At 44.1% G+C, this 14,626-nt stretch overlaps 1 pseudogene; it reads right to left on the reverse strand.

Annotated features, from left to right (window-relative positions):
• Positions 1–361: 361 nt before the first annotated feature.
• Positions 362–14,626, reverse strand: part of LOC128069151 (pregnancy-associated glycoprotein 1-like) — a 52,934-nt pseudogene continuing 38,669 nt past the window's right edge.

The raw sequence follows: 14,626 nt of genomic DNA on the forward strand, positions 1-14,626 counted from the left end.
TCTTGTGTCCTGTCACTGAGATCTTTGTATTTGCTCTGAGTCTTGTGTCCTGGATTCCCAGAATCATTTCAATGAATCTCCCCTTTCCTTGAAGCCAGCTGGAGGTGGGCTCCTCTCAACTGTGATTCAGACTTTGTTCTAGATCCTTCTCAATCATTGTACATCTCCCAGACAGAAACAGAGGCACCCGATTTTTTCACCCCCATTACGAGTGAAACCCTTTATTCTTTATTGAAAACAGAGTGAGCAGACCACCAAATACAGTTCACCAGCATACTGGTCAGGAGTACCCTAAGTGTGATTTAGTGTTTGCTTGGAGCGGCCTTACTGATTCTTCAACCACTCCAAGCATTTACACTGCCTATGCCAGGCCAATCCTGTCGTTTCCTCGATCAAAGACAGAAATACAGCCTCAGGAAGACGTCACCCAGGATCCAGGTCTCTCTAGATGTCCTCACTGTGTTCTCTTTAAAGGTGGTAAAGCAGTGGCTTCTAGAATGCTGGGGGAGGCTGACACACACCAGAAAGCCTCAACACTTACCTGTGACTCCCACAAATATCCAGACCTAGCACAATTCTTGATTTTATTTCCCTCTTTTGGTAAGTATCAAGGGATTTTCTCATAGCAGGGGATATGAGAATTCATCCACAACCAAAAAGGACCAAGACGTGAAGTTGATATGAGGAAGGGTGTGGGGGAGGGGTGGACTGGGTGTTGGGGATACTGAGGAATTCTAAACAACAAAGTCCTAGTGAAGAGCATAAGGAAATATATTAACTATCCAGTCATAAACCACAGGAAAAATACTAAGAAAAATAATATATTTCTCTATGTGTATAACTGAGTCATATTGCAGTGCAGCAGAACTTAACACAACACTGAAGATTAACCACACTTCAATATAATTTTTAGGAAAGAAAAAGAGTGTCCATAGTTCTCCCTCTCTCCCTGTTTCTTTCCTTCTGACTCCTGCTCCTTGTTTTCTCTGCAGAGAATGCTGGTTCTCCTCCTGCATCGCCACAATCCATACTTAACTAAAAAACTTTATTTTGTATCAGAGTATAGCTGATTAACAATATTCTGAGTTTCGGGTGCACAATACATGGACTCAAACATATGTATCCATGAATCCTGGTCCCAAAAATACCCCTCCCATCCAGGTTGTCACATAATTAAGTGGAGTTCTCCGTGCTACACAGTAACCCCTTGTTGGTTATCCATCTTAAATAGAGCAGTGCCCTCAAAACGTTCTTGAAGACTTAACACGGGTCTCTGGGAAGCCTCCATTGGCCCACACTCACCCTCTTTGGCCACTCCAGGCTTGGTTGCGTAACATACTTTGGCTCCCCATCTCCACTGCTCAGTCTGTAGCCCTCATCACCCCTAGTAAGTCCCCAATTCCCTAGTGCAGAGCACCTTAGGATGCCATTTGCATGGAATTCAGGGCAGTTTTGCCTAGAACCAAGCAACCCTCCATATGGCGACATGAGTTTACAGTTTTAGAATTCCTGAAATTCTCTCCCTTCCTCAAAGTCTTCTTTGATCCCATCAGCCAGCTCTGAACTCCCCTAGGGAGCTAACATGAATCCTCCACCCTGTGCTGGGGCTGAGCAGTCACTGTGCACCCTTTATTCATATTAGCATCCATCCTCCCCACAGACGGTACCATAGCCTGACTCACAAAAGGGGCACCCGGCAAGAACTAGAGGAAGATGCATCTGAGAACTAGGGTGACCATGTAATTTATCATTCAAACCAGGAAAACGGCAAGAAGGGAAGGGAGACTGTTTATCCCTATGGTGGGACAGCACATTGGGACTGTCCCCAGCCATTCTCCTTGTCACATGACATATTTCAAGGACTGCTAGAGCTGACTTTCCGTGTTCATCCATCTGAAGATTCAGATTGAATTTAACATCTTTGAGGATTGAGGACCTGAGTGTTCCCCTCTCCTTGTGACTCCCACCATGCCAGCATGGCATGGTGTCTCCACATTTATTTCAGGATGATCAGTGTCCCGGATGGCCCTTTACGCTCAAGTGGTTTGTTTTGTGGGATGCTCTGGCCAGCCCCAGGGATCAGCAGCATCTGCAATAGTGAGAGATGGCCTGCGTAGGGCCCTCTCCTCCCAGCAGCAGCCCAAAGTTTCCTTCAAGTTCCTATTTGAGAACCACCCCTCATGGTTCTCCCCTCACCTTGAGGATGTAGGTTGTGCTGGGACTGGGTAGTTGATGCCATTGATGCTGAAGATAATAGAGGACAGGGTATTGACTGAAAAACATGAAAAAGTAGTGCTGTTAGAGAAAGAGGGAGAGAGCTTGGCCCTGAAGATCTTTCTTGTGTGTGGAGACTGGAAGTGACCCTGGGGCATGATCTTCACCTCAGAACTCCGTGGCATGGCACTGATGAGCCATGTTATTGACTCAGTCGTCTTGAGCCAATGGTCAGTGATATCCCAGCATCCACAAGGGCCTCACAGCCGCCAGAACAAGCAATAACCTTTCTTTTCATGGAGATGCTGAGAGACAGTGTGACCAAGCAGCCATCAAGATCACTCTGAGTCTCCCCAGATCTGCCCCCTTCCAGACTGTCTTCTAAACAGCCCTTTGTCTCTTGCCCTCTTTTCCTTTGCTCCCAACACGGCACCTTCCTTGACATTCTTGAATGCTGTACTTGAATACACCAGGCTCTTTTTCACCTTGACACAAGCTGGTCTTCCTTCCTAGAGGACCCCCTCCACTTTGACTAGCAAATTTCTTCTCATCTTCCAGATTTCAGGTTAATTGCCATGGTTTCAGGGAAGTCTTTCCCCCAATGTTTATTGTTTCCTTTCTTGACAGTCTCTGTAGACACTTCCTCATGTCTAGCATGTACCAAAGTTACAATTCACTATGTGTGTGTCTCATTTCCTATGCATCTGCCTTCTTAGACATGAGGGCAAGTTTTATTTCCATTGCCTCCCTAAAGTGGCTGGCACACGGTGGATGCCCAAGGCTAGTCTGTTTAGTGAGTGAAAAAAGACTGTGAAAACAATGAATGAGAAACATCCAGAGAGCTGTTCCTGGTGGGGAACAAATAACGGGTCAATCACAGAGTGAAGATAGAGATTCACCAGGGCAGCAGATTCTCATAGTCATGGGAGAGAGGGGCTCCTCTGGGAGAGGGTGTCTGCCAGCACTGCTCCTACAACCAGCTCAGACCCTGAGACCCTGGCCAGGAAATACATGACCAGCCCACAGAAACTCCAAAAGATGGGTCAGCTTTTGTCTGAGGGTATCACACAGAATCCTATCGTTATACCTCTTGTCCTCAGGTCACTCCTGGATCCCACCTTCCTGATTCTTTGTTATAACCCCTACCCCACTGTGTGCCCATGACCAGGGGTTCTTTTTATTAGTTGCTTTTACGTCTTATGACTTCAGCAAATCTCTCTACACTATTCAGTAGTTGCTCCCTTAGAAGAGCAGTTCTCCCCATTTGCTCAGGACTCTCCCTGTTTTTAAACAGACATTTATCTGTCCTGAGAACATCTTATGTCCCAGGCAGCCCCGGACAGTTTGCCATTTTATACCTTTTTCAGGATGGAGAAATTCTCCATGATCCTCTGTTCACCACACTGTAGAGTCCTCTAACCATGCTCCACGCCTCACAGGGCAGTGGGTGCAATCCTCTCCTAGCTGCACAGACCTCTCCGGACCCTTTTAGGACCCAGGTCAGAGCCCTGGTCAGAATGCCTGGGGATTATGAACCCATGGGTTGTTTACATATCTATCTGCTTGTGTTTTAGTTTGTATATGTGTTTGTACATGTGTTTGTATGTGTCTCTGTGAGTGCTTGTGTGTCTCTGACTAGCTATGCATGTTTATATGTGTCTCTGTGTATGTTTTTGTGTCTGCTTATGTGTTTCCATGTGTCTGTGTGTCTCTGTGTCGTTGTGGGTGGTGTATATGTCTGTGTGACTGTGTGTCTGAGGATTTATTTTTGTGTGTCTGCCTGTGTTCATGTACAATAGCAGGAGCATCACTTGGGCTGACCCTCAGAAGGAGAGGTTACCAGTCCATGTGTATACTCCAGTCACCTGCGTGGATCAATGGTACCCAGTTGAGCACTCCCTGGTAGTAGGATTTATCAACCCCACCAAATATCACTACACTGTCTTTCACCCTGCATGTGTAGAGACAAGAGAATGGGGGATCCTTGGAGGAGAGTAACAATGGCACTGTCTGAGAGCTGTGCTGGTACACTCATCAAGGTCCTAATAAGGTCCCCATGTACAGATGCAGAAATCGAGTCTAGGAGAGACTGATCCAGACCGAGGTCCATTACTGGCTAATGAGTGACAAAGAGGAGGTTAGAAGCTGAGTCAACTGGCTGGGCTCCACCCACTATAGCTTCTGAAGATGCCCTACCTCCTGCGACCTGAGTGCTCAGACACACTCAGAGGACAGGGTGCTGAAGTGTTTTGGCTTTCCTCTTGTCCAGCTTGTCATTTTTTCAGGAAAATCAAAGCCTGGGAGTTCTCAGGGTGTAGGTTCAGAAAACCCAGAGTTGGCTTCACTGGCCTGTGACCTCTACTGTTCAAAGGGCCACACACTCAGAAGGGACCCCACCTCTGCTCTTTCTGTCTTGAAATGCCTCATATTTCTTGAACAAGGGGTCCCACATGTTTTTTTTGTGTCCCACACTTTCATTTTCCCTGGCTCCTGCAAATTGGGTAGCTGGTCATCGGCTCCCAGTGGTATGCTAATGAGGAAGGAAAGATATCCACCATCTTTCTCCTCCCTTCCTTATCAAATTCATAAGCAAATCATATTGCTTTTTCCTCCAACTTGTTTTCTGTTTTCTTCCACTAGTCTCCCTCCTCACTCACCCCTCTAGACTAAGTTACAGGTTTTGAGACCAGGAGCAGCATTGTACTCCAATAAATCATTCTTTATAAAAGCCAGTGGTGAAGCCAAGTATAGCCCTGGCACTATATTTATCCTGAGTTAGATTATCTCTCAGGATTCTTCTTTATCATGTGTTCTGTAATTTTCGTGCAACTGAAAGCGTCTTAAAGCTAATTTGGAGAAAGGGATTGTCCATCTCAAACTTATTTGCTCAAGTAGAAGGCAAAAACAGGTTCAGAAATGGCACCTTGATTCTTTAGGTTGTCAAAGATGGGGATAGCTCCAAAGATGGATATGTTGGGGTACTTCAAGCCCAAGACACCATCAAAAGGTGCACCCTCACACCCGTATTCCACAATGCTTAGACAAAACAGCTCATCAGTACTTACAAGGTCCCCAGTCAGTGGGAGAGAAGAGTGTTCCCACTTACAGATATGTGAAGTGGGGCTAGGACTGGGCTGGACTGCATTGCCATTAAATCCTCAGAGAAGAATTGAGGCTGGCCTCTGTCTTTTGTGGACCTGAGATGGTTAGACCAAGCTGGGAGGGAATTCGGATTCCATCTGTGAGAGGCTGTGAATGTTAAACATCTGCCCCTCTGAAAACCACCCCCTGCATCAGTCAAAGTGGCCTTGTGGCTTCTGTCCAGGTGGGGCAACCAAGAGTCAGGCCAGGATCATTGCTGCCCCCTTGTGGCCAAAATGAGTCGAGAGCAAGGTAGCCTTCTCTGGGATCACTATAACCTAATGACAGGAATGGACTGAATTCTCTGTAAGGTATTGTGGATTCTGAATCTGTCCAGGAAGACAGAAGCCGAAAACACAATAGTGCTTGCAGGGATCTATGAAACTACTGCCTGGGAAGTTCACTTTGGGGGATATAAGTGTGACTGTGTATGAGAGAGAAAGAGAGAGAGGGGAACTACTCAAGTGCTTTGGGAAGGCAGGCCATATGTTCTATGAGACTTTCAAAGGCACTCTAGAGTGAGAACTCATTTATCAGGCCCCTTGACATCTCTGGCCTCCAGTTTCCCACTATGGATACCTGAAGCTCTTGACTGCCCCTAGGGTCCCCAGATCAGTTTTATCCTGTCCCTAAACACCTTACAGCAACTACCATCCTGAAAAGCCAATCCAGCTCCACCATTTACCACATGTGTGACCTCAGCAAGGCCCTTGTTGTCTGCACTTTAGTTCATATGTCTCATGAGCAAATCAGACTACCTGCTGTGTGGGGTTGTTGCAGGATTAAACCAATTATTACCTGAAAGTGCCTGGAACAGTCTGTGAATATAAAAGTGGGTGCTTTTTCCCCCCTCTTCTTGCTCCCAGAAAAATGAACCTTGAACTTCTCATGGGCAGAGGAGCTGCAAGTCCACACCTCAAGACACTCTCTGGGTTAGCTATCTGTTTGCTTGTGTGTCACCATGGGCACTGCCTCCCCAGGGACAGGATGCTGTGCATAAGATGGCCAATATCTATGGGAGTTAGGCTAGGAAGGGTCCTGCCAGATGGTCCTGCATCTGTTTTTCAAGCAGGGGTCACTCCATAGCCAGTTCTGACTCAGCTTCTCTTTACGCATTACATGAACGGTGTCATAAGCAAGAAATCCCATCATGCTCCCAGATCCATAGGTGATACGGAAGGTCTTTTGTGTAGGCCGGAAGGTGGAAAACTTGCAATGTCTGAACCAACTTGTGTAGCTGCAGACACAAGAGATGAGTGTTATCCGGTGCCAAAGGTGGAAATAGGGTGGCAGGGCAAGTGAAAAATGGCCCGGGCAGGGGGTGTCTGTACTCGCAACAGGCTGGACTGGAGCAAAAGAGGGAGGGCACCCACCAGTCAGATGAGCCTGTGTCATAGATAACCTGGAATTCCTGAGGGTGTCTTCCAATGATGACGTTACCCATGTATTTCATCTACAGGGAAGAGGGAGTGGGTTAGTGCAGAACTGGCTACCCTCTATTCCCACACTGCTGTCTCCCTCTGGGTGCTATATATTTCTTGAGATCACTTTCCAAGCACTGAGAAGCTCACAGCCTTTGATTACACAGGTGCTTGCATTCGATATTTTTTTCCTATGCTATATTGTATGTAGGATATTGATTCTAAGACCAGGCATTGCAGTGGTACCTCCTGCATGGGAAGCCCAAAGACATAACCACTGGGTCTTCCTGACCGTTGGACATCCAGGGATGTCCTGGTGCCTTCATTTGAGAAACTCTTTAGTCTCTATAAACCCATCCTTAGCATCCCTTTCTGCAGGAAGTCTTTCTTGATCAACCCCAGCCACTCCCTCCAAACTCAGACCACATCCAATCAATACCACACAAGTGACCCTTTCATCTATTTACTCTTTGCCTATCTCTCAGGCTGGCATGGACTTTCTTGAAGACAAAATAAGCCCTTTTGCTAATCAAAAAACCGTAACCACTGTGTTAGATTCTTATGGACTTACACGGAATACTGGTTCAGTAAATTTTCACTGCTGTGGTTCTTGCATCTGTGGAAACTAAATTCCTCTGCCTGGTCATTCACAATTGCTTTGCAGTTGGTTCTAACTTCTGATCAGAGACGGTTCACTCTTCATCTGTAATTAGTTCAATCCCTTAGTTCAGAAGGATGTGCTGCTGCTGCTGCTGCTGCTGCTGCACCTGCTGCTTCTGTTAAGTCACTTCAGTCGTGTCTGATTCTGTGCAACCCCACAGACAGCAGCCCACCAGGTTCCACCGTCCCTGAGATTCTCCAGGCAAGAACACTGGAGTGGCTTGCAATTTGCTTCTCCAATTCAGAAAAGTGAAAAGTGAAAGTAAAGTCGCTCAATAATTTCCGACTCCTAGCGATCCCAGGGACTGCAGCCTACCAGGCTGCTCCGTCCTCGGGTTTTTCCAGGAAAGAGGACTGTAGTGGGTTGTCATTACCTTCTGCTCAGGAGGAACACTCTCCCTCAAACTAATGACACATCTTTGACACAGAAATGGATGCTTACCTGCCACCTGGTAATTTCTGGGCCCAGTCACCAAGACAAGAGTTGAGGATGATAGTGCCTTCTCCTCTCCCAAAGGGACGTGGGGCTCCTCTGGCCCAGTGTTTCTGCCTCTGGCAGGAACCCCACCCCAACATCCCACGTGGTATCTCCAGATGAGCCCCATGCTAGGTTAGAACACCAGGGAGGCGCTGTGGAGCACCATCCTCCCAAAACACTCACATCCATGATGTTCCACAAGGCATGAATAGTTATATTTGACCTATGAGAAGAAATCTGAGACAGTCTGTAAGCATGTTCCTTGAGGAAATTGTTCAGCATTTTTTTTTTCCACTGAGGGTATTTCTCATGGTCTTCAATTTCCTTAAAGTTATTCTTTCACTGAACATTTGACAAAGAAAACAAAGAAGATGCTACGTTTACCTGTCAGTGCTAAGCTATAACTGTCATTGTAATGGCACTGTGTATTTTCTAATCATTTTCATGAGTCACCTTATTATAAGAATTTTCAGCATATTCCATTGGAAAGACATAAGTTTTAATAAAGATTCTGTTCTGTAATGTTGGGTAAGCCATATGACCATGTGGGGTCTCAGTCTCCCCTTCAGTAAAATGGTGAATATAATGATTCAAACCTTCCAAATTAGGATATCTTGGGGATAGTGAAGTGATGGATATAAGGTGCCTGATAAATAGGAAGTTTCAAGAATGACTGCCACTATCACTGCTGTTGCCACCCCACTGTCTCCTTCTCATTGAAGCTCAGGGAAGGAGGTAGAAGGGGGATTCCTATCCTCTTTTACAAGGGAGGAATTTGAAATGCAAGAGATTTGTGATTTGGCTGTGGTCACATTGCTGGTCAGATATAAAACAGTGTATAAGTAGCTCTCCCAATTTTTCTCCAACTTGAAAGAGAAGAGATAGTTGAATGAAGAATCCAGGAGATAGGGAACAAGTTAGGGAAATGTAGAAGCTCGAGAAGGAAGGATGAGTCAATTGAAAAATTAAAAGAGAACAACACAGAGAGAAATACACTCACAGAGACTTTCAAAAAGATGGAGAGATAAATGATAGTGATACAGAGATACAGACGTAGACATATACACACTGAATTAGAGAAGGAACAAAGAGAACATACTAAATAAAAGGGAGAAAAGTGCTATTCCACAGGACCACACCTACATCTGCACTGACTCTGCACTGAGCAATTGCAAGGAGTTCAATTTCAATAGTTCATGACATGACTGGGCCCCAGCGTTGTGCAACTATGAAAATCTACACCAAAAACCTTGGGTCCCACAGTTCCTATAGCAAGGTACTTATCCATAAGTAAGGGCTGAACTTGAAGATTGTCAGGGAAATATTCCATTCCCTCTAAACCCGATGAGTAGAAGAATAATCAGATGAAAAGAAAAATCACAGAAAGGAAGATGATGTGGCTTACAGTCTCCATACATAAATGACTCTGCAATCTGAGAAGGCCACCAGCCTGAGGAGCTCAAGCCACATCATGCTTCTTTCCTGGCTCCAAGTACTCAGGGAAGTTCAGATTCTTAGCATGTAGTGGTGACCCGGAGCCCCTAGTTATATATGTTCTGACATGCCCTAGTTTAGCCCCTTAGGCCAATAATAGGTCTGAATAAACACAAAGGTCTTGATAAAATCGTTACCTTCATCAGTGTCCTTGGTCAGTGGACTTTGAAGCTTCACAGAATACGGAGAATTGAACTGTAATCTCTTCCTTGAAGTTTGGCTGGAAAATCAAACTAATCTGCATAGACATCTAAGAAGATGGAAAACCTTGACTACTTGGAGAAAAAAAAAAAAAAAAAAACTGCTAAGAACATCATAAAAATGGATACTAAGGGCCATGCTCGACATTCACCGTTTCATGCCATCTTCCTAGAGACTTCATGAGATATGCATTGCTGTCTTTATCGGAGAAGAGATTGCTAGGATGATAAGTCGTCAAATGACAAAGTGAAGACTTCAGGGACAGCCCAGGGACATACAATTGGCTTTAGGTGGGGGTGGGGGGGGTGGGGTAATGGCAGACATCAGGGGCACTATGATGCCAGTTTGCATCAAAGATTTGGGACAGAGCAGTACTTCAACTGCATGCTTTCAGTACTGGAAGAAATGTCATATGCATCCACAAGATATTGTATAGCATCCAGCAAACATACAAGGAAGAATTGTGTGCTAGGTTCTGGGTTAAAGGCTTCAAAGTCAATGTTGATGAAGACAAAATTAGTCTTTATCTTAAGAGAGCTAGCAGCCTAATTCTCACAAACTCATGGCCCCAGGAGGCAGGAGATATGATACTAGGACGAGGTGGCCATGTTGAACACTGGGGCGAAGAGGCTTCACCACTGGGAGCAGCATTTCCTCCACTTCACTCGTGCTGGAAAGCGGGCCAGTTGGCCATACTTTCAAGAGAATCAGAAGTTTGGATATTTATGTACAATCTACTGATTTTAATATTAGCAACTAATTTTTTTTCCCCAAAAAACAATGGGAACAATATCTCCCAAGCAATGTGCTAGAATAAGTCTTCAGTCTCTGCAGTTTTTTTTGTTTTTGTTTTTTTTTTGTTTCTAGCCTAGACTTGGGAGTGCAGTGGTGACCGAGAGAAATTTAATTCATGTTGGTTGATTTACAAAGAGACTGAATGCATACTGAACATGTGTGTTTCCTTTCTACTTATAAAGAAAGGTCATCAGGGACATGCAAGCCAATAAAATTTAACTGCTGAAGATAAATGGATATATTTCTGATATAATTTCCCCATAGGGTCTATGTCATGAAAAATTTTGTCTGCCAAACCAAACATACAGAAAACAATTCTGAAATGTCTTCCCAATTCAAGAAGACAAAACAACTGTGGCAGCCAAAGTAAAGACAATCGTGTTTATTGACTCATCCAGGACTCCCAGGGCCTATTCCTGTTTGAGATTTTTCCATGCCTGTCCCTTGAATACAACAGGAGCCTCTCCTTTTGCCAGGTGTGTTTAAATGGGGCACTGTGACTTAATCCTCATTTTTGCATGTTATTTAAATTCAGTTCTGGTGGTTAAATCCCAATAGAAGGAATGTTACATCACTGACAAATGATACACATATATTCCTTTGAAATATGGTGTTGGAGAAGACTCTTGAGAGTCCCTTGGACTGCAAGGAGATCAAAGCAGTCCAGCCTAAAGTAAATCAGTCCTGAATATTCACTGGAAGGACTGATGCTGAAGCTGAAACTCCAATTATTTGCCCACCTGATGGGAAGAACTGACTCATTAGAAAAGACCCTGATGTTAGGAAAGATTGAAGGCAGGAAGAGAAGGGGAACACAGGACGAGATGGTCGGATGGCATCACCAAGTGATGGACATGAGCTTGGGTAAGCTCTGGAAGTTGGTGATGGATAGGGAAGCCTGGCATGCTGCAGTTGATGGCATTGCAAAGAGACTGACATGACTGAAAGGCCTGAACTGAACTGAACAAATTGAGAACAAAGAGACTGATAAATCTAATTGCATTGAGTTGGTGACTAGCTTCCCATAAAAAACACATTACTGAAGTGGCTTTACAATTCAGAATTATGACTACATTCAGAGTGGAATATCTTCTAAGCAAAAACAAAAATTCTGCTCATTCAAAACAAAACCGAAGAAAATGAAAAGATATATAGGAAAGAAATCTGAAACTATATTCAACAACTTATTGTTCCTCATAACTTCTGTTATTGTAACAGCATCATATGCATGTTAACAGGTAAAAGCAAGACAATACTTAAAACTAATGTTTTGAACTAAGCCTTTCAGTGGCTAGAAAAACAAGTTCACACGAAACATAAAGAAGTTTAATTAAAACCGTGCTGTCTTAAATCTTGAATTGAAAGCAAAAGTTTGTACTAACTAAATATATTCATTTTTATTTTATGTTTTTAAGGAAAATGCATACTTCCTACTCTGACCACTGTAAAGCCTACAAGCAATGACAACTTGATAATAGTGACTATTCTGAGGTCTAACATGTAGCTTCCAAATACATTTCCCATCAGACGATGCATGGATTCTTAACTTGATGGCTGATTTCAGGACTGGGTAAAGAAATGCACAAAATAAACTTGGGAATCATGTAGGACCAGAAATGTAAGGGGCTTCAAAGACCAATCGGGACTGGACAGAAAGTTTAGGAATCCTAATGAAAAGGCCAAACATCTACCAGTTTGTTGGGCAGAATGATGTTTCCATTTCTCATCACACTGTTTATGTTTGTCATAGCTTTCCTTCCAAGAAGCAAACGTCCTCTGATTTCATGGATGCAGGCAGCATCCACAGTGGCTTTAGAGGCTAAGATGTAGAAATCTGTCACTGCTTCCACCTTTTGTCCTTCTATTCACCATGAAGGATGGGGCTGGATCCCATGATTTTAGTTTTTTAATATTTAATTTTAAGCTGGCCGAATGTGTCCAAATGTCAATAAGCAACATCTAATTTGTCACTGTAATAGATTGCTAGGGCACCAACTCAACATTCTGAGCACTGAGAAAGGAAAATAATCATCAATATTTAAGCTATTTTTGTTTCTATTAAGCATAGGTCATGTAACTACAAAAGTTCCAGGAAAACAAGCTAGAGTGTCCCTTCTGGGGGTGATGAGAGAGTGATGGAGAACAGCTATAACACAGATGAAGCCTCACTCAGCTCCTGCTGTGGAGGTCTGGTTCCTAATAGACCAAGGACTGGTCCTGACCCATTGTGCTGGTATGGTGGACTCCTGCTCCAAACCCAAGAGTGGGACATTCTGTAGAACAAACCACCCTGCTTCTGCCCAGTTTCTGAACAAATAAATGGCATTAAAATTGGGAGAAGAACAGTTATTTCATCTTAGAAAAGAACAACCAAGTGCAAAATATGACTACGTTCTTTCAACAAACTGTGAAAACTGCTTTTTGAGAATCAGGGAAATCTGTACATGGACTTGATATTAGATGTTAATTTTATTGGGATCAAATGAGCATTTTTTAAACATCCTATCATTTTACCCCATAATACTCATTATGCATATTTTGTGAAATATTCATCTTGTCCCTAAAACACTTCAGGAAAAAATGAATAAGGATTAAAAGAGATAATGAAATGATGGTTTGTCTTGATTTAAAAACAGATCTGCATAGCTGCTAAGGATTGAATTGTGTTCACCCTTGATTCCCAATGTGATGGTATTAGGAAGTAGGACATTTGTGAGGTACGCAAGTTGAAATGGGGTTTTGATGGTGGTCCCTCTAGATGGGATTATCCTCTCCCTCTTTTTCTCTATTATTCTCCATCTTCCTCCTTCCCTTCCCCCACCACAAATGAGAACATAGCAAGAAGAGAAAGACCTGATGACAGTCATGAATGTCTTTACCGGGAACTCAATTGGCCACCACCTTGATGTTGCATAGTCTCCAGTCTATGACAACTTGTGGGACAAAGAGGCTAGTTTTGTAGTTATTGATGCCAAATGATGAAATATAGGGTTTATGACACTCATTATGTTTTTTATGTTTGAAATCATTTGTAGTAAAAAGTTTATAGCAAGTCCATTTTGAATTTTTGTCTTAGAGATTCCCTGAGGAGCACAAGATAGCAGATTCAGGCAGGTCCCCAATGAATGAGTGTTTGGAGGACAACGTGCTCCTTACTCAGACTCATCTCTTGTGGTCTGAAAACCGTCCCCCACACCTGACAACCTTAATGTTCCCCCATCTGCATCTCCATTACCCTGCTAAGCTGAGTCATCTAGCCGGAGATGTTAATGATGCAGCACAGGGTCTGGAAGCAGAAGGAATGCAGACAGTTTTAGAAAAATGAACTGGGCAGACCCGTCCTTGGTTTTCCCTTCTTTACTGCCATCTGCATGTGAGGGATTGGGCCTGGGTAGAGAGGAAGCCACAAGTGGGACTTCATGGATATTTGCCAGAGAAGGGAGGAGGAATTCAAAACCCAATAACCAGGAGTTGGGCAGCTTGCCAAGGACCCAGGATGGAAGAAGCAAGGAAAAAGAATAGCACCTACCTGAGGGCAAGACCTACCTGAGTGATCCTGTTAAACTTGGAGGTTGTGTCCTTCCTGGTTTAATTTCTGCTCCAGATGTGGAGGAGGTAGAGCTGTACTCACTGTTAGTGAGTCACGGGGAGAGGGACAACCTCCCCCAGGAGCCCTTTGATTCCACTCGAAATGTGGGTATCATCGCAAACCAGAGAGCAAATGGCAGGTCATCCAAAAGATGACCTAATTTAAATAGTATTTAAAATTTCTCAAAATTAGTCTAAGAGTCCTGGCATATCTTGTTCACAGAGATTTTTAGGGGAGATGATTCGTTAGCCTAATTTGGGTTCTGTTAAGGAATCTACAAGCTTCCCCATTGGTAACTTCTAACTTATAACTATCTGATCTCATCCTACAGAACCCAAATGATGGTAAGTTCCAAGGGGCAAGGCCTCTAAGGTCCTCGGTGTCACAGCAGCTGTGTGCCAAGTAGTCTACCACCCCAAATCCTGAGCCCAGGACCAATGAACATCACCAGACAGTTACAGCCCCCTGCCCACCAGAGGCAGCCTCAGCTTCCTCAGCCACACCCACCTCTGAGCCACTTGTCCACTGATTGGCACTGAGCTTCAGTCTGGAACAAGTGTTCTGGAGCAAGTCCAGTCTCCCTCATCCAAGAGATGGGAAACTGAACCCTGGGCTTTATGACTCACCTTAAGG

Source organism: Budorcas taxicolor, chromosome 25 (genome assembly GCF_023091745.1).
Source record: "Budorcas taxicolor isolate Tak-1 chromosome 25, Takin1.1, whole genome shotgun sequence".
Lineage (NCBI taxonomy): Eukaryota > Metazoa > Chordata > Mammalia > Artiodactyla > Bovidae > Budorcas > Budorcas taxicolor.